Source organism: Muscardinus avellanarius (assembly GCF_963383645.1).
Source record: "Muscardinus avellanarius genome assembly, chromosome: 8".
In the NCBI taxonomy this organism is placed as follows: Eukaryota; Metazoa; Chordata; class Mammalia; order Rodentia; family Gliridae; genus Muscardinus; species Muscardinus avellanarius.
The window spans coordinates 9,300,179-9,321,338 of record NC_137794.1 but is presented as its reverse complement, the minus strand read 5'-3'; positions in this window follow the sequence as shown (position 1 = coordinate 9,321,338).

The window sequence follows — 21,160 nt, the reverse complement described above, 5'->3', positions numbered from 1 at the left end:
GCTCCTTGCTTACATTACTGTTTTCCATTTTCTTTTCCCATTTTTCATAATGCTTTATTTTATTTAAATTTATTTTCATTAATGTATAAAACATAAGACTTGAAAACATTACTGGGATACCATGTGATGTTTTGACACATGTTTGCATTATATAATGTTCAAATCAGGGGAAACATACCTACCTCTTCCAATGTGTGTGTGTTGTGGGTGTTGTGTGTGTGTTTTACATGTGCATGCGTGTGTGTGTGTGTGTGTTGCTGAGGTCTCAAAACAGGGCCTCACACATGCTAGACAAATCTGCACCACCGAACTACACTCCAAGCTCATATAATAATTTCTTTATGGATTAAAACATTCAAAATCCATTTTTCTAGTTTCTTAAAAAAGACAGTACACCATCATTATTGATGTTCACTATAATACGCAGCAGAACTTGCTGTATCCTTTCGTCTACCCTTCTCATTCTTCCCAACCTTTGCTAATGATCTTTCTACTCTCCAATTCTATGAGATCAATGTTGTTGCATTTCACACACAAGTGAACTGAACGAGTACTTCCTTTTCTGTTCCTGGCTTATTTCACTTAACATAATGGTCTCCAGTCCCATTCGTGGTGCAAATGATAGGATTTCTTTTTTATGACTGAATAGTATTCCATTGGGGATTTTCAGTTTTCATTCATTAGTTAGGACATTTAGCTTGTTTCCAATTCTTGGCTGTCAAGAATGCTGCAATGTCAAAGGGAGTGTGGGTGTCACTTCAAAACACTGATTTCATTTTCTTCATATATATTTCCATGAGTGGGATTGCTGGATCATGCAGTAGTTTTAAATTTTAAATTTTTAAATTTTTTAAAGAAAATTCTTTCCTGATTTTTCATAATAGCCATAATTTATATTCACATCATCGGGGAGTAAGCCTGACTTTTTCTCCTTGCCCTTGAATTACTTGTTATCTTCTGATTTTGTGATAATAGCCACTCTTACTGGAGTAAGAATGTCTCATCTTGTGACATCTTTTTTTGTAGCTTTAATTTGCATTTCCTTGAGGATTAGAGATGTCAAGCATTTTTCCACATACGCTTTGCCCATTTGTAAGTCTTCTTGAGAGAAATGTCTGTTAAGGTATATTTCCCATTTTTATCCAATTGTTTGGTATTTCTGCTATTGATTTTCTAAATCCCTTATATATTTTGGGTGTCAAGCCCTTTGCAGATTCATAGTTACCATATGTAGAGTGTTGCTTAGCCCGGTGTGTCCTTTGCTGTGTTTCTGAGTTTATTTATGTCTGCATGTCTGACTGTGTTCCTACTTCCCTCAACAGGATCATAAGTAAGAAATACTAAGTAGCACTGAACACACATATGTCTGTTCCCTGTGGTCCTCCACCAGGCACCTCGCCCAACTGGGTACACTACCGTTTATTTGATTTGCCGCCAGTCTTTTGCTTGAGATCTTTACTTACTTAAAATGTAATGAATGTGGTTTCTGGTAGAAGTTGTCATCCTCTTCAAAACTAACCATATTTCTAAATATTTCCATTGGTCTTTTCTGGTAGCTAAAAATGTAGCTGTGGCTAAAACTGACATAATTCTCCCTCAATAACTACATTTCAGTTGGCCACTGGGGCAAGTCTCAAAGTCAAGTCATGTTCTCTTTCTAAACATAAGAGACGATTCAACTGTTGGCGCATCCAGGTACAGTGGCGCACATCTATAATCCCAGTATTTGGGAGGCAGAGACAAGAGAACCGCAAGTTCTGGGACGACATGCAATGATTTAGCGAGAGCCCAATACAAAAGAAAAAATAATAAAATAGCGCTGGGGGTGGAGCTAAGAGGTTAAATGCCAATGAGTTCAATCTCCAGTACTGTTTACAAACAAATGCATCCAGCTTGGTTCTTTTGGGACAACGGAAAGTAATGTTTTGCCTCACAGTATCCCTAGGCTCATCTCCCTTCTTCTACCGTGTTCGTCAGCCTCCTGCTCCAAACCACTGCTTTCCTTGAATCAGAGAATCACTCAGGTACAGCTGAGGCAGGCGTACCCTGCCACCCAGAGTTTTGGGTGACTGTCCTGAAAGGCACTTGATGAAACAAATTAAGGTTTGTTTCCCCATACCATCCTTGTACTGAATGCAAATTTATATCAGATTTACTCTCTTGTTTTTTTTTATTTTTTGGTATTTTTTTTTTCTTTTGGTGCTGGGGATGGAACCCAGAGGCTTTCTACCTCTGGGCTATACTCCCAGACCTATTTTTATATTTAATTTGGAAACAGGGTCTTACTAAGTTGCTGACAGCCTCACTAAGTAGCTGAAGCTGGCTTCGAACCTGTGCGATCCTCCTGTCTCAGCCTCCCAGGTACTGGGATTACGAGCATGCGCCACTACGCCCAGCTATCCTCCTGGTCTTAAAAATTGGTCGTCTCATACTCAGTTTTAGAGAACCAGGTTATTTATGATGACAGTTATTGCAATGAAGTTTTTAAATCTTTGGTCATATAAACCTTGATATATAGCCAATCATGCATTTCCTATAAAATAGATCAATACCCGTGTAAATCCACATCTATTTTTTCAAGATTTCAGATTAAATTATTTGTACAACAAATGGTAATTGCAAGCCCTATATCGGCCCCAAACTACTCTAAGTGTTGGAAATTAAACAAGAGGAAAAGTAAATGGCTCCATGCAGCCTAAAATGATAATCATATGAGAGAAATGAACAAACAAGGACATGCCATTATAATTAAGAAAAATTCAAGTGCCACGTTAAGAAAAATAAAGCAGCTGGGTGTGATGGCGCACACCTCTGATGTAATCCCGGTATCTGGGAGTCCGAGGCAGGAGGATCGCAGGTTCAAGGCCAGTGCACAGTAACATAGCAGGACCCTGTTTCAAAATAAAAAGTATAGAAAGACCAAGGGTGTCGAGCTCAAAGGTAGAGCCTCTGCCTTGCTCAGCAGTTTTACTTCTATAATGCCTAGACCTGACCATGTAACTTAGAAGGAGGAATATTTATTGGCTCACAGTCTCCTTGAAGAAGTTGGGGTTCAGTCCCTGTGAGACCAGATCTCAGGGCACGGCAGCAGCAGGAAGCATGGCTACCTCCATGGTGGGATGTTTGAGCAGGGATAATATAAGGCTTTGCCTTCGCATCATGGGAACTGGAGGTGAAAAAGAGCAAGGGGAGGAGGAACCACGTGTGGTCCCCACGGCGACACTCCCTGGGACCCGTCTTCTCCAGCTACGCACTACCAGCCCAGGCCACCCCAAAGATAAATCCACTCGAATGGATTTACCACTGCTGAGATTGTAACCAAGCCCCACTTCCGGCATCGCCACCGGGTTTCTGTGAGGGCTGGGGGAGCATTCTATTTTCAAAACATGTCAGCACCCCTGGGTTCAATCCCCAGCATCACAACATGAGTAAATAAAGAGGAAAAAAGGACCAGAGAGGGCGACGGGCTGAGGGAGCCATGCGGCTGCTTTGAAGAAGAGGATGAAGGAAGATCTCCCTCAGGTGACGATCTGGGACAGGTCAAGCCACAGATGAAGCTGAGAGTGTCGGATGTCAGCGAATCGGGTCTAGTTGAGGAGCCACGAGAAACTCAGAGCAACTGGCCCAAAGAAGAGAAAAACGAGGTCTGAGAGAGACCAAGCTGGACCACACGGGCCTTCGTGGCAAGCCTTGTGACTGTGTGTGCTCCTTGCCTGTGGTTGTTGTAGCAAATTACAGCAAGCAGGCCTGCACCGAGTCTCAGTCCCTCAGCTCCTGGGGGCCGGAAATCTGAAGCGAGACTGTCATCAGGGTTGGTTCCCTCTGAGGACTCAGGGGAGAAGCTACACCAGGCCTTTCTCCAAGGTGCTGGGTGGCTCCTGACCATTTCCATGTTTCTTGGCTTACAGACAGACGTGGCATTCCACTCCCTGCCTTTATTTTTCATCTTACAAATCTTTCCTTGACTTTCTCTTACAAGAACACCTGCACTGGATTCAAATTTCACCTGAAGTCCAGGATGACTTACATCATCGTGAAATCCTCGACTTCATTGCATCCATAAAGACCCTTTTCTCCTAATAAGGCCATATGCACAGGCTCTGGGGGTCAGTAACAAGGCATCAATTTTGGAGGAGAAGGGAGGATACCATTTGACCCACCACAAGGAGTGGGGGGATTCCACACGGAAGCAACATTATCTCCTAAACTTTTAAAGCATCACTCTGTCCACTATGTCTGCAGAGTAAAACCAGAGACACAAGGCAGAGACCCTGGATGTCTTACCCATGGATTCCTCTGCCTTCCATTTGCTTTTCTGGGTTTTTGTTTTGTTTTGTTTTGTTTGTTTCTTTGTTTGTTTGTTTGTTTGTAGCAAAGTTTCAGGACAGCTTATTGCAGAATTAAGGTAAAAATGAAATACAAAATGTCTTTTTCCTCCCAAGCATAGATGAATCATTACTAACGCTATCATATGACAGGCATTACAGGAAATTCACTGAGGTGTCAGGAAAGCTCTATATTGGCTACCTCCATGGTGGGATGTTTGGGCAGTCTTGTAGATCACAGTCTTTACACTTATTAGTAATAATGACTGTGTGTGATGTGCTCACTAAGGGCCAGGCACTCATCTAATGGCTTGATCCACATGATTTCCTAATGCATTTTTTGCAATATTCAATGTCTTAGTCCATCGGGCTGTTGTAGCGGAATACTTTAGACTGGGTGGATTATTAACAACAGCAATTTATTTCTCTTAGTTGTAGAAACTAGGAAGTCCCAGATTAAGGAGATTTTGGATGTCTGGGGCATGCCTGATTTCTGGTACAGAGCATTTTCTACTGTATCTTCACATGGTGGAAGAGGGGGGTGTTTCTCTCAAGCCTTTTTTGTAAGGGCACGGTTCCATTCATGGCCCTCTATTCTCATGGCCTAATTACTATCTTACAGACCCCCAAACCCAGTGTCATAACCTTAAGAGTTGGAATTGGAGCATATAATTTTGGTAGGACACACATATTCAGACAATTTAGCAAAGTAGACCAGCCCCTTGTCATCGTTGGCTTTAGAACTGCAGGGCACGGTGGCTGGAATACTGGACGGACTTTGCCGGCCCTCCCTTTAACTCCTGCCACCGGGAGCTCACAGGCCAGCCCTGGTCCTTCCTGCGGTGAGCATCTTTCTGGCCTCAGCATCCAACAGCTGTGGCACTTGTCACTTGGACTGTTAAGACAATTTCTCTGTTCCAACAAGATTTGACTCTGGAGTAAAATAATTTTTCTCAATATCGCTTCAGATTTTTCTTTCAACAGCAGTAATCAGTTTTCATTGAAGGATAGATTTCCCCCCACATTCGGAAGTGATTTATATTAGGCATTTAAAGACAAACATGAACATTTTTATTATTTTTTTATTATTTCTTTAAGCAGGCGAGCAAGAGAAATCCAACAACAACTTGGAGTAGATTTACAGTTAGTTCTCCCGGCCTTTTCTCTTGCCCTGGAGCCTGATGGAACTTGAGTGTCCTTGGAGGAATGGCAGAGGGAAATGCTAGGGGCCAATTGCTGATTTTATCATTCAAACACAAAATTTGTTACACCACTTTATCGGTCACAGGGAAAGCAATTATATTGTGGTTCAATTTTCCACTCAATGGCTGTACTGGGGATCAAAGTCAGTTTTTATGATGGGAAAAAATGTTTTGCTATTTTATTTGTTACTTAAAATAAAGAAGTACCATTAGTATAATGCTTTCAGAGGTTTTCCTTCCCCCTCCTCTACGCCAGCATGAGATACAGTGGATTATTTTGGCTTTCTCTCTCCCTTTGATTAAATAATCAGCTTTCTTCCTGTCCTCTAAAGCATATTTCACTGTAGAAATGAAATTGGCACGGTTTAGGGCAACATAACATTAGGACTCTAATCACCACTCACGAAGGGCAAAACCTGCTCTACGCTATTTATTCTTTTCTAAACTGGTACTTTTTCAAAAGAAGAGGCATTGTTATGGTTTGGGGGGGGCACACACACTGCATTGCATGGTCATTTTTACTTTTAGCCACTTTCCATATGAAAGAATCCACACACCCTTTATTGAATTTATAACTCCTTTTTGTTATAGAAAAAAATCCTTTTGTGGGATTGAGTGTGGAAGAAAATTAGCAGAGATAGTTATAAATAAAAAATCATATGATTCAATTAAAAGTAAAATAGGATAGTTTTTCTTTTGTTATAAACTTTATTTCTTTCATTGTCCCTTTTTTCACTGAGAAAATTAATCAAAAACTTAAAACATCAAAATCAAGACATATCTATTTCTTTAGAGATTTAATTCCAGGGATAGTCACTTTTTTTTTGTTCTAAAGTTTACTATTGTTATACGCAGAAATCCAGTGATAAGGAATTTTTAAAATAGTGTTCTGGCACTACCGTCTGTAATAGGGCTGACCAGCTAAATGAAAACCAATACTTTTTATTGTACCCTCATTCCTAAGTGTTGAGAAAAACGAGACAAGTGACAGATATTTGTCTCTTTCAAAATATATCACATTTCTAGTTGGTTTCAGCTTTTACAATTTGATTGCGATCGTCTTCATTTTTCTGGTCTCTTGCTAATTGCCTCCAGGCTCCCGAGTCTTAGGCATCCCCAAGTCCAGGAGTGTCAAGTTCTGGAATCTGCTGTAGGTGACTAATTACGGCAGTGGCTGAGTGATGGTCTAGCTACCACGGGACTCTTTTGTCTCTCTGAGATGCTTCAGGCTATGGCTAAAAAAGGAGTGTGAGGCTCTTAAAGGTGTAAGGGGGGAGCCAGGGTAGTGCACCCCCAGGGGAGGACACCACCAGCCAACTGGGGTCTGCCTCACCCTGGCTGTGCAGCCTGGGTGCTTGTCCTAGGTTTTCCACACAGAACAAGAGTAGAAAAGTCTTCTTCTTAGCAGTTTCCCGTAGGCTTTCCCCTTTCGGATGACTTTAAAGTGCCTTTTTATTCCATTAATTAAATCACTTGGAGCAAGAGTCAGCCACAGAAAAGAAAATACAAATTCCAGTAAAGGTACTTCTGATGATTGCAGCTACTGAGCACTGAGCACTTGCCAAGTGCTAGGTGTGGCACACACAGTACACATTGCATCCTTATCTTACATCCTTGGAGCAATCCTGTAAGACATAAATCACAGTGCTCTTTAAGATAAGAAATGTGGATTCTTAAATCTTTTAAAACTGTTCTTTAAACTATTCTCTCAACTGCCTTGAGAACATTTCTTATACTCTAAAAAGTCAGTCAACAGATATTAACCTCATCTGATCGTGTGTGTGTGTGTGTGTGTGTGTGTGTGTTACTGGGGATGGAACCTAGGGGCATTCTATCTCTGGTCTACACCCCTATCCCTTTCTATTTTTTATTTTTAAATAGGGTCTTGTTAAGTAGCTTATGAGGATCTCACTACATTTCTGAGGCGAATCCTCCTGTCTCAGCCTCCCAAGTACTGGAATTGTAGGTGTGCACCACCACACCTGGCCTCAAACTCATCTCCTTCCTTCCTTCCTTCAACATCTACTTAAGCATTTCCTTTTTTTTTTTTTTTTTTTTTTTTTTTTTTTTTTTTTGGTGGTACTGGTGTTCCTGGAAGCCTTTCTACCTCTGGGCTACACTCCCAGACCCATTTTATATTTTTACCTGGAAACAGGGTCTCTTAAGCCAGCACGGCTGGCTTCGAACCTGCGCGATCCTCCTGTCTCTGCCTTCCAAGCGCGGGGATTACAAGCGTGCGCCACCGCGCCCGGCAAGCATTTCCTTTTTAAGCATCTCCTTCCAGAGCTTTAATTTTATTCTTTACTTATTTATTTATTTACTTACCTACTTACTTAGTTACTTACTTTTACATAGTCAAACTGCTCTTAAATCCTACAAGATTCTTTGTAGAAAGAATTCTACAAAGAATTCTAATTAAATAATTCCATGGGAAATCACACTTCCTTTTGGTAAAATGCACCGATGTCAGCCCACATCTTTCATAGAAATCTTATGGCTCAGATAGTTTTCTGAGACTGGGAAAAATGTCATCTACTTATATGTTTATAAATGTGTTGTAAGCCAGCACTTGGTTTGTAATTATTTTAGACTGTACTGCACTGAAATTAAAGCTTTATCGTAATAAATAAAGTGGAATGCTTTAAATTTCATGACCGCCATGGTAACTAAGTTCTATTTATTAAAATATTACTTTGGTGGTGCATATTTGTAATCCCCGCGCTTGGGAGGCTGAGACAGGAGGATCGCACAGGTTCGAAGCCAGCCTCAGCTACTTAGTGAGGATCTCAGCAACTTAGTGAGACCCTGTTTCCAAAAATAAAGTATAAAATAGATCTAAGAGTATAGCCCAGAGGTAGAAAAGCCCATGGGTTCTACCCACAGTACCACAATATCTCTATCTATCATCTATCTACCTATCTATCTACCTATCTATCATCTATATTTCTTTGAGCCTGATGTAGTTGCACGTGCTTGTAATACAAGCTAATTAGCAGGTTGAAGTAGAAACATGGAAAGTTTAAGGTCTGGCTTAGAAAAATGTAAAAATACAGAAAAGGGTTTTTCTTCCTATTTGGGAAAAAGTAATACAGGGGATTGAACCCAGGAACATTCTATCTCTAAGCTATACCCTCAACTCAATTTCATTTTTTTTTTATTTTTAAATGGGGTCTCTCTATGTTGCCTAGACTGGCTTTGAATCTATGATCCTCCTGTCGCAGCATCCTCAGTACTGGTATTACAGTTGTGCACCAGTACACCCAGACTCCTTCCTATTATTTTTAATGAACTTGACAGTGTACGTTATTCATCTTGTTGTAATTCTGTCAATCAAGGAAAAATCATATCAATCAATTGGTAATTTATCTACAAATGGTCAGCTCAAGCCCGAGGGAAAACTACCTGATTTTGTCCAGGACATTGAAAAAAGTAATTGGAGTGGCAATAGATGTCTTACATATATAGCCTTTGAAAAACAGGATTATCTCTAAGGAATGTAGCACATACAGTCCTAAGTATTGCTCTTTATCCTCAGTGGATTATTTCTACACATAGGCTAGTCAGTTTTCCTGACTCCAAAGCCTTAATTGAATAAAACACAGGACTACAAATAAGACTGGGCCTGTGAACTACACTGCCTCTTAGATAAGGTTTCCCAAACTTTCTCTAAATTGAGAACCAAATTTTAAGTGGTCTATTGAAGATGGTTTTCCTATTTTGCATAATTTCATTTAACCCCAAGATATAAAAGTTCCAATTCTAACAAGATCACAAAATTAAATACTTCTATACTTAATAACAATTATTTAATAATAATTTAATTTCTCTTCCTTTTTCAGAAATTCTTATGGTTCAATATCCATATTTAGATAACAGGTGGGGATAGGGGGCAGTGGTCATTTAGTTTATTTGGAAATGTTTACTTTATACGTAGTATAGCAGAATTTTTAAATTCAAAACGATCCTTGGCACTTATTATATTTTTATTCTTATTCTCTGTTTATACTATTTTAATTTCTTTTATGAAATGAAATGTCCTTCTGAAGGTCAGTATCCCTGGGTGATGATGATGATGATGATAATAATAATAATAATAAATAATAATCTAATAATAACTTAATTATTCATTTTATTTGAGATTTAATTTTTCCGAAACACACACACACACACACACACACACACACACACACACACACACACTCACACATCTTTAATCCCAGAAGTTGGAAGGTTGAGACAGGAGAATTGCAGGTTCCAGGCCAGTGTACAGACACTTAGTAGAACCCAGTTTCAAAATTAAAAAATAGAGGGTGGGAGTGTACCTCAATGGTAGCATGTTTGTGGGTCCCATCCAATCCTAGTATCACAAATAAAAAGAAATACATATATATGTGAAGTTATACATTTGTAATGTATAATTTAAATATGTATACACCTATATAGCTCTTCCTTTTTTATCTTCTATGCTTCTCAGCATATTAAAACCTGTTTATGAATTAGTTCTAACCTTTAAAGAATCTATTTTAGTTATTATGAAAATGAATAAATTTTTATAATGAAATACTATGAAGGTGGCTTCTTCCCCTTTGAGCAAATTCCCATAGCACTGAAGAAGAAATGGATCGAGCCAACACATTCTTCCCCATTTTTCAGAAAAAAATACTTGTTCCTGTTTTTGTTTTCCCTTGGCAGCAGAAACAAGTAAATGAAATTAAATTAATAAGTTTTAAAAAAGGCTTTCTGGCCCTAATGCTTTAGCAATCCTACAATCATACACTTCTATTTACAAACACCGGATTTCAAACAGCATTGCCTATAAATAAGGCTGCCATTCCAAGCTTAAAAGCACAGCTGATGAGGGGCACCATGATTGCTTAAAATATCCCAAGGGCATGAAAACCAAAGCAGAGAAAGAATTATTTAGGCATAACTAAAGCATAACTAAAGGGAGAGAGAACTGGATGGAGAAATACTGTTAAGTTAAAAAAAAATAATTTCAGGGAAAGAATCAGTATATGTATGAAAAAAACCCTCAAACTTTCTTAACAGTCTATTGGGCTGTGGAATTGGTTCTAATGGAAAGTGTTAGGAAAAAGCCACGAATGTTTCAAACTAGACCCAAAACTACCAAGGGCAAACCAAGACGAGGACGACCTCATACAGGCACAGAGCACGGGAAGGTGACAAAAGAGTCTCTTGTTTTTAAGTGCCCTGACTCCAAGCAATAAAGTCCAAGTATCTCTCCTAATTTGACTATAAGAAAGCGTGCTCAATGGAACAACTATGAATTTTTCTAATAGCTCTTCAAATAAAATTCTACCTTTTATCCACAAAGCTAATCCTGGTCTAAGCCCAAGCACACACAAGGTCTAAAGTCAATATTGCATTTTCACCCTAAAGTGTCTATTCTAGGTTCTAAAAAACTTAAGTACACAAAATTTGTGCTCTTTAGACTTTCCTCTCTCTGTATATAAGCTTACTTAGAGGGGCAGAAAAATGAAGAGCCATTGTTGCTTCTCCCTAACTACAAAAGTGCTGAGATTTCCCAAGCTGGCAAATTTAAAGGAGATAAGGGTATCCCCCACACAGAGTCTGCAGATCCGGGTCCAGTCAGAGATACATTTATTCAGTAAACTTGCTCCCAAAGCAAAAAAGGGAAACCTCCTATTTCACTTCCTTTACTTCTGTAGCTGCAGAATAGACAAGCAAGAACTTTTTCTTTTTCTCTAAATTTTCAAAAGGTAAGAACTTTGATCACAAAGAGTATGTGTGTTCCCCAAAGTTCGGGATATAAAGACACGAATGTTATTTTGTCCTGTGCCAGCTGAGTTGGCTGATTTTAATGGCATCCAATTGTGACTGCACAGCCCAGCGAGGCTGACCCATGAAATTGCGAGGTTAGTGCTGGGGGCATCTTCTTCCCCAGGTTTATTCTTCTGCTTGGTTCATATTGGAACATGGACAAGCAACGTGTTTGTGTATATCGTATCCCCGCCTGCCATTCCATTTCCCTCTTTGTATTGTCACTGCCCTTAAACATCTCAGCCCATGATATACTTTCCCTGTCTCCATTCCTTGCAAAACTATGAGTTTCAAATGGTTATAATGTAAAATAAATGTTAAGGGTTGCCTCTTGAGGCCAACTCGGCTTATATGTTTGGACTGATTTGGCAAATTCAGGAATTTGGTAACAGTATTTGACTAATTCATTTAGTATTCTGCTTGGAGTTGAGATACAAATGCTGTATGTAGGTCCAAACCCCAGAATTTGGGGGGATAGCTCTTAAGTATTTACATTCCTTTTCAAATCAGTGCTAAGTTCAAGGCAAGCCTAAACTTAAAACTTTGAGATGAAGTCTTGTCTATTCGATTTACTAAATATTCGGCTTTGGGAAAAATGGTTACCCCATATGTGTGTAGGATGTGAGTGTGTTTTCAGATGGAAAAAAAGAACTGATAAAAGATGTATTCCTTAAGAACCGTGAACACTGGATGGAATGTATGAATGGACACAGTACTTTTTAAAAGAGGGTACAGGGAATTAAACACAGAGGTATTCTAACTCTGAGACACATTTTTGTAATCCATTCATCTGTTGATGGATACCAAAATATAAGGCACTTGCAGGAGAATGGAAGGACCTGGAGAATATTATGGTCAGTGAGATTAGCCAGTCACAGAAAGTGAAGGGTCATGTGTTTTCTCTCATATATGGAATCCAGGGAGTAGTCAGGATACCAGAGAGACTTTTAATGATGGAGGAGAACCCTCAGTAGAGTGAGGGAGAGTGTCTAGGAGGGTGGGGAGAGAGGAAATTAATGACGGAAGCACAAAATATCAATGCCAATATCAAGGTCTCTTATTGGGAGGGAGGAGAGAAGAAGTAGCCGGGGGAAAACTCCCCAAGTGCCATGAGCACGCGTGTCATGTGACATGAGACTGTAAGGTACCAATAAAAATATTTAAATACATTTGGAGTTGGCAACTCCAAAATGTTAAAGTCATATATAGTTCTTTGAATAAAGACACAATACTTGCGTTCACACATTGAGTTTAATATTGTTTTAAGTAAGTTTATAGACAGCTTATTTTACAGTTTTGGGTTTTATTGATACAGAGAATATTGAAAGATATAATCCACATAAACGAAGGCTCCTTCTTGGGATCCTCAATAATCTTAAAGAATGCAAAGGTATCTTGAGGAAAAAGCAATTGACAACCCCTATGCTATACTATTGGTTCACTTCAGTACACGTGTCACCTGCATGTGGTCATTGGGATCATTCCTCTAAGCAGTGCCCCTCTGCATTTCACGGATGTGAAGCCATAGCTTCTAGCTCTTGTTCTTCTCGTCACGTGGGCTAGACTTAGAGGATTTAAGATCCCATTATTAGATGCTTTTATTGGCCATGAAAATGAGACGGGGGGGGATGTATATCAAAATCATATATTTTTTTTTTTTGGTGGTACTGGGGTTCCTGGAAGTCCTTCTACTTCTGGGCTACACTCCCAGACCTAATTTTACATTTTTTATTTGGAAACAGGGTCTCCTAAGCCAGCGCGCGCTGCTGGCTTCGAACCTGCGCGATCCTCCTGTCTCAGCCTCCCAAGCGCGGGGATTACAAGCGTGCGCCACCACGCCCGGCTCAAAATCATATTTTTTGATGGATCTATGGAACTGTGAGTTTAGAGTATTTCTTTAAATTGCTCAGCAGTGTAACAAATACCGACAGTATTCCGATCATGCACTAGAATTTGTACCAGTGACCTCTTATTTAATCTTCAGTGAGCTACTAATTTTCTGCAATGTAAATGAAACTACCTGCCCTGACTACTTCAGAAAATGGTTGAAGCATTCTCACCGCTGAGATCATGAGTTTGCAAGTATTTGGTAGCCCGTAAACCAGGCTACACAGATCTACTGCTGTTACATTTTGGATATGGGGTGCCCCCCAGAAAAACTCATGTGTTGGCAAAACAACGAAATTAAGAGGTGAAATATCGAATCAGGGCTCTGAGTTCATCAGTTAATAAATCCACTGATGGATTAATAATTTGTATGGACCTGCTGGTTGGTAACTGTAGGCAGGTGGGGATGCCCAGTGGAGTTAGGTCATTAGAGGTGTGACCTTGGAGACTATATATGTTCTTGATCTTTCTCTCCCTCTCTGTTTCCTGGAGCGCTGCTTCCGTGAGCTACAGTTGTTCTTGTCCAGTGTTTTGGTGATGGGGATGTGAAGTTGACTAATGCAACGGCTATCGTATTCAGGTCTTTGGTTGCATATTTCTTTAATGGAAAAGAAAATAGCCCACTGGTGATGTTAGCAGGAAGAGGACTTTCCATATTATAATGTGCAAGCATAATATGTACATTATAGTTTATATAATAATTAACCCTCCAAGAGAAACAGAATAGAGCAAGTTTTCAGGATCCAAGAGGTGCTAGCCCACAGTGGGCTGCCACGTTGAGGGATGTGTGCGGTTCTAACTCCTTCACGGAAACTGAGAGATAAAGTCTCACTTTGCTCATGGCAAAGGATGAAGAGCAGTGATCTCACCTTCTATGAAAATCAATGGGCATGAGATTACTGAGTGTTTCCTAACACATAATCAAAGTTTGATAAAAAAGACACTTGAAAGTATTTAAAAAGTTACATAAAGATTCATTTTTTAAATAATGCATAGTCCCTTAGAAGATTATTCATCAAGAACTTTTTATTACATTATATTTCAAATACCTTTTGCATAATCTACCTACCTACTATATCTATCTAGTTATCATCTATCTATCTATCTATCTATCTATCTATCTATCTATCTTATATCTATCTTTCTCTCATGTGGAATGTTACATATTGCTAGGCAAATCATCATCATTTATTTAATAATTCAAACATTGGATTAATTTTATGCCTATAAATGGAAGTAACTCGTTTGGAAGAAGAATTATAAAATCAAATTCTCTGGGTGCCACCAATCTGGGAACATAAAATACTTGGCAGAAGGCAAAGCAAAACTAGTGTTCACATATTTATTTAAGATTTGAAAGTTAAGACTAATCTGACTCTCTATGCTCCATAAAATTTTCCAAATCAACTACGTGTCCCTATGGAAAATACAGCATTCTGCAAAGTCATGCATTAAAAATACAGAGGGCTCATAAGGAAAACAGAATAATAGAAGACTGCTCGATTATACCGAACTTTGTTATTGAGACTCAACAAAAACAAAGAATAACAAGCCAAATAAAAATATCAGCAGAAAGAGAAACATCATGTAATAATATACTTAAGCTGCTAAAAAACATTTTGACAACATTAAACTTTTATTCTTAATTAAAGTCAGGCATAGCGAGTTATGCCTATAATCCCAGTACTTAGGAGGCTGATTCAGGAGGACTGAAGTTCCAAAGACATCCTCTGTTAAGTAGGGAAACTCACAGCAACTTAGCAAGATGCTGTTTTAAAATAAAAAAGAGAGCTGAAGATGTAGCTCTGTTATAGTTAGATATAAAATGTCCTCTAAAGAGCTCATTTATTAATGTTTGAAGCTAATGTAATTGAATCATGAGGGTTGTACTCCCAGTGGTGGATAAATTCATTACCCAGTCTTGACCTCGACCAGTAGGGTGTGGCTGGAGGTGGCTCCCTGGGTTACGACCTAGGAATCATATAATTATATAAATGGTTCTCCTTCTTCTTCTTTTTCTTCTTCTTCTTCTTCTTCTTCTTCTTCTTCTTCTTCTTCTTCTTCTTCTTCTTCTTTCTCTCTCTCTCTCTCTCTCTCTCTCTCTCTCTCTCTCTCTCTCTCTCTCTCTCTCTCCTCCAGCTTCTGGCCTCACATGCACTGACTTCAAACTGTAAGAAAATAAATCTTCTTTCCTCCGAGTTGTATGGTCAGGTCTTTAGATTATAGCTGTGAAGATGATGATCAGAATAAGCTCAGAGATAGAGGCGAAACACATCTGGATTCAATCCCTAGTAACACACACACACACACACACACACACACACACACACACACACCACCACCACCACCACCACCACCACCACCACCACCACCAAATAAAATAATAGACATACTTATAACACATAGTTCAGTCTTCGGGCCAAGATCTTATTTAATTATGAAACATTACAAGCATTTTCATCAAAATTAAGAGTGAGTTAAGAAGACAAGTTCCTTGTCTCTACTACTGTTTTGTATTGTACAGGAAGCATTTGTACACTATTTAGGTGAGATAATTTAAACAGAGACATATTACTTGGAAGTATGGGTTAAAAGATGAGTGACAGAATTTGTGGGTGACACAATTGTTGCTGGAACTGCCTGGCACGTCCAACAGTGAAAGGTGCCAGAATATAAAATAAACATACAAAAATTAACAGACTGTGTATGTACAAATAATAAGGCAAGAGGCCCCATGGTGGAGAAAAACACCTTTTAAATAATTTAGAAATAAGAACTGTGCAAAACCATACTGTGAATGCTCTACTCTTAGATGCCAAAAAAGTAGACTTCAAAAATTGGAAAGGCATCCCTTTTTCGTGTGGAGGACGATTGTTCAGCATAAAAATGTAAGTTTTCTTAAGTGATGTGTATTGATTTTAATACAAATAAATTTAGTGTAGGGTACTAACAATATTTATTTTGAGGCTAGATATGTTGATATAAAAATTTATGAGGAAATATAAACATGCAAGAATAGCCAGGAAAACCTCAAGAAATAAAAGGCTGCCTGGGGAATGAACTTAATCTGCTATTACATACATATGAATGTTTCTCTGACTAGCACAGTGCAGCAGTTGACACATGAGTCGTCAGAGAGAAGTGGGAGAGAACAGGAAGTTCCAAGCAGAGCTGTACACACGGGGATTTGGACTATAAATCAAGTGGCATCTCGGATCTCTGGGGGGAAGATGGTGCTGCGACACTAGGATAAGCACTTGGCAATAAAAGTAAATTGGATATCACACCACACACAAGAATGAATGCCAAGTAGATCAGATATCTGAATGGGAAACGTGAAGCCATAGATGAACCGGGGAAAAATAAGAGTAATCTTGTGTGTGGGTGTGTGCATGTGTGTACATATACACACGAAAGTCTTTTTTCTTTTTCTTTTTAGTGGGGCCTCTTCATGTTGCTCGGGCTGGTCTCAAACTCCTCAGCTGTCAAGCTCTGTCCACATCAGCCTCACAAGTAGCAGGTGTGCACCACTGAGCCTTCCTGAAAAGGTTTTTTATTGATAGAAGACCCAGAGCCAATGAATAAGAGAATGATAAAGTTGACTGCATAAACATTAAAAACGGCAACTTTTTATGACAGGCCAACAAAGCCAAAACAAATGACAAGTTAATACAAAATACGCATAGCATATTTTTAAAAAGAATTGATATTGCATTTGTATGTGTACATATAAAGCCTGTATATGTGTATATGTGTACTTTAGTAGTTGAAATATCAAAGACCCAAATCATTGACAAAAGAAATACACAATTCACAGAGAAAAATAATCAGGTGTGTTAATCATAGGAAAAAGATGTTCAACTTCACAGATAGTAAGAGGAATGCATTATAAAGCCACCTATGTGCTATGCTTTGCTTATCAAATTGAAACAAAAAGCTTGACATATTCTACTAGTTAGGAAACAAGATGGGGATAAAGAAAAGCACATTGGTATAATATTTTATAAAAGAAATTAGTAATATGTAAAAGAATCTAACTAGTTACATAATGATATACTTCCAAAAATGTAAAAATGCGGGTACAGAAGGCTAGGCTATTGCATCATTATTGTAAATTATATAATCTTGGATTTAACTTTTATGATAATTTATTGTATATATACCATGCATTATAATGTATATGGTAACTCATCTTCATTGTAATAATGCATTCAGTGTTAAACAAGGTAAAATAATTCCCAAATCTCTAAGTGTATTCAAATACCCAGACACGGAAGAGTGGTTGAAACCACTATAATGCGTTCACACAATGAAGCACTAGCTATAAAGATAATAAGAAAAAAATGAGGAAGAGCTCTATGAACTGATGTGGCATGATTTTTAAGATCTGTGATTGATTGATTTAAAGGCTAAAAAAAAATACAAAAGGTACCTATACCATGCTATCTTTTGTTTGCCATCACTTGACTTAGTAAAAAATGAATTAGTTCTTAAAAACCACTAAGCCAGATATCTCTTGCAGAAGCGAAGGGCACCTCTACAGGATTGTCAAGGTTTTTTCTCAAGTCATCGTATAAGGCAAATGTCTCTAATTGCTACACACCATTAAAACGCTGAGGAAAATCACATAAGCACCAACACAATTTCTTCAGGACATAGATATTACTCTCTGTTACTAATAGCACACAAACCAGCGTGGGAAAAGGCACTGAAGCAAAATAGACTATATTGCTAATAATTAGCACTGTTTAGAGGAAATGGGTTTCCCTAGGGCCAAGAAAGTAAACTAAATCTTGGCCGTGTCACCTGTTAGTTTCATTACCATGGGATGTTTACTCTATTCCCATGAGCTCAGTTTTTTTTTTATCTATACAACTAAGATATTAATAATATTTACTTTAAAAGGTTGTTGTGGGATTAAGTGAGATATATCATGTAAATACCTATACACTCAAGAAAAGTATGTTACTACTATTTTCACAAGCATTGTGCACTTTTTTTGGTTATGCCACAGCAATGAGTCCTGTGTATGTGTTACACAAACACATACACATATATGCACGTGGATCTAGTCACAAATAAATGTGCCTGAACACTACCCAGTCGTATACTTCATAGAACTCTGATTCTATAATGTATTTTGTATATGAATTCTCATTCTGACACTTAAGACTTTGCTCATAAAGTTCCTTCCACCTACAATGTCCTGCCCCTCATTTTTCAAAGCTAGAGTCCCAACTCCGTTCAGCCTTGGCCATACTGTTCAGAATCTGCAGGGCTTTCAGAACAAATTGGTCTACTGCAGGCTTGAATCTACTGACTTGCAATCCCTTTCAGTTGTTTCCTGAATTCCCATCCTGTTACAGCAATAAGCAACTAAGTTCTCTGAGAGCAAGAGCCATCCTTTATGTCTTAAAGATATCTAGCACGGTACCTCGGTGTATCACAAATTGCCAATTACCTACAAAGCCTTATCACATTGCTTTGATTTGAAAAGTGCACACAATATATCCTTGTAAATATGTCTAAAGATAAGAAACCAAATATCACATAGTCATGCAGTAAAACTTGATTACATATTTGTAAAATCTATTTGAACCCAGAAACTCTATGACGAAGAGGTTTGGAATTATATTACAAAAATTAAACCATCATATAATTTTATCTGTTAACCTCAAGGGGATCTTATCAGTTGTGGAAAGTTTTTGACAGGTTGTCATATTTCAATCCAAGTTATAACAGATTCTGACACTACAAAAATCTTGATTTAATATGCTAGAAATAGACAGTGACTGTCACTGATGGTCTCATCTGATCTGAACTAAATTCATTCCTTAGGGTCATAGCATCACATCTCAGCATGGAGACTTCAGCCCTGGTTTTGATTCAGGTCAATGAATAAGATAGCATGCACTCAGGGTTTATAGAAAAATAACAAATGGATTGGGGTTTTCTCCTCTGGCCATGAGTTTTTCTCCAACCATATCTACCAGTAGTTTAAGGGAGAAAATCACCTGCGAAGTGCTAGACAGAACTTAAAGGAATCATTTCTTAGTCAAAATTTAATTCTTCTTGTTAACTAGGTATAATCCCAGGAGTGCAAAATAAAACTACAAGAATGAAATCATAAGGTATGGCATATGACCTTGGTTAGACTAATATAAACTGAAGAGCAAGTCACCATTTAGAGCATTTCCACCCAAGATACAGTTTACTATCTATTGGGGGCAGAATAATGGCCCCTAAAGATATCCATGCCCGCATTCCTAGAACCTGTGAATGTTTTCTTTTATGCACCAAACAGGATGTTGCAGGTATAATTAAATTAGAAGCTGGAAACAACAAGAAAAAAAATCATTCTCACCTGAAATCTCTTAAAGAAAAGCAGCTTTGCTGATTCTGACTTTATCCAAGTGAGACTGATACGAACTTGTAACATACAGAACAGTAAGATTGCATCCATCAACATCTTGCAGCCATAATCTAAATAGCTGATGACATCACTTGGAGGCAGATTTTTTTTTCTTATGGTTTCAGGCTTAATCCATGTGAGGCTGGGGACTGTGGATCGTGGATCTCAGGGCAGGGAGGCTGGAGGCAGAGGGTGCTCTTTACATCATGGATGCTGGGGGAGATAGAGAGGGAGGGAAGGAGGGAGAGAGAGAGAAAGAGAAGAAGAAGAAAATGAAGAAGAAGAAGCAGGAGGAGGAAGAGGAGGAGGAGGAGGAGGAGGAGGAGGAGGAGAAGAAGAAGAAGAAGAAGAAGAAGAAGAAGAAGAAGAAGAAGAAGAAGAAGAAGAAGAAGAAGAAGAAGAAGAAGAAGAAGAAGAAAAAGAAGAAAAGAAGGAGGAGGAAGTAGAGGGAGAGAGGAAGAGAAAAAGAAGGAGGAGGAGAAGTAAAAGAAGAAGAGAGGAAAAACAAGAGATCCAGAGCCAGAAAGAGAGCTAGAGCAAGAGGGAGATTGTGCTGGTGGAAGAGAAACCCCTTTTATAATCCCCAAGATGCACCCCAGGGACCCACCTCCAGCCACACCCTACCTCCCTACCAGGTAAACCCATTACAATGGATGTATCCACTTTGGGATTACAACCCACAGCACTCAATTACATCAGCTTCAAACATTAATAAATGAATTCTTTAGGGAACATTTTATATCTAACTATAACAAAGATTATAAATGTATATTGTTCTAAGCAACTAAGTATGTGGTAATTTGTTAGAGCAGAAGTGGAAAGCAAATTCACTTTACCTATAGCTGGATTTTATCTAGTCATCCCACAACACTATTCTTTGTTTTGTATTTTTGCACACAGTCAAAACCAACTGAATTTTACAGATATTTAGTAACCAGTTCAAGGTTGTCTTGCTATTTACAGGTAAAATCCAGACTTAGAACATGGTCATTTTATTTTAAATCCAGTGGCCTTTTCCCTTCATGATTGCTAAACTGAAGATTTTTGTTTTTGTTTTTGATGTGTGTGTTTGTGCACACATTGGCGTTGTGGTACTGAGGACTGAATACAGGGGCATTTTACCTCTAATAGTTTAGAGGTAAACTATTACTTCTAAGCCCATTTCATTTTTTTATTTTGAAATAGGATTGTGTTAAGTAACCATACACTGCTGGCTTTGAAATTGTGATCTTCCTGTTTCAGCCTCCCAGGTACTAGTATTGCATATGTACACCACCTGGCATGGTTCAAATGAACTTATAAAGGAAAGATATTGGGTCAACCAGGAGAATTCTCAACTTGCTTCTATAAGACAAAATCTTAATTCAACCTGTTACAATGCATATATGTCTAATGCAGATAGGATTCAATTGGACTTTGAGATCCCTAGATCCCTATGCATATGTTCCTTTACAAGCCAAAAAGGACATCGCAGGTATAACTAGATTAAGGACATTAAAATAGAAAGATCATCATGAATTATTCCATTTGAC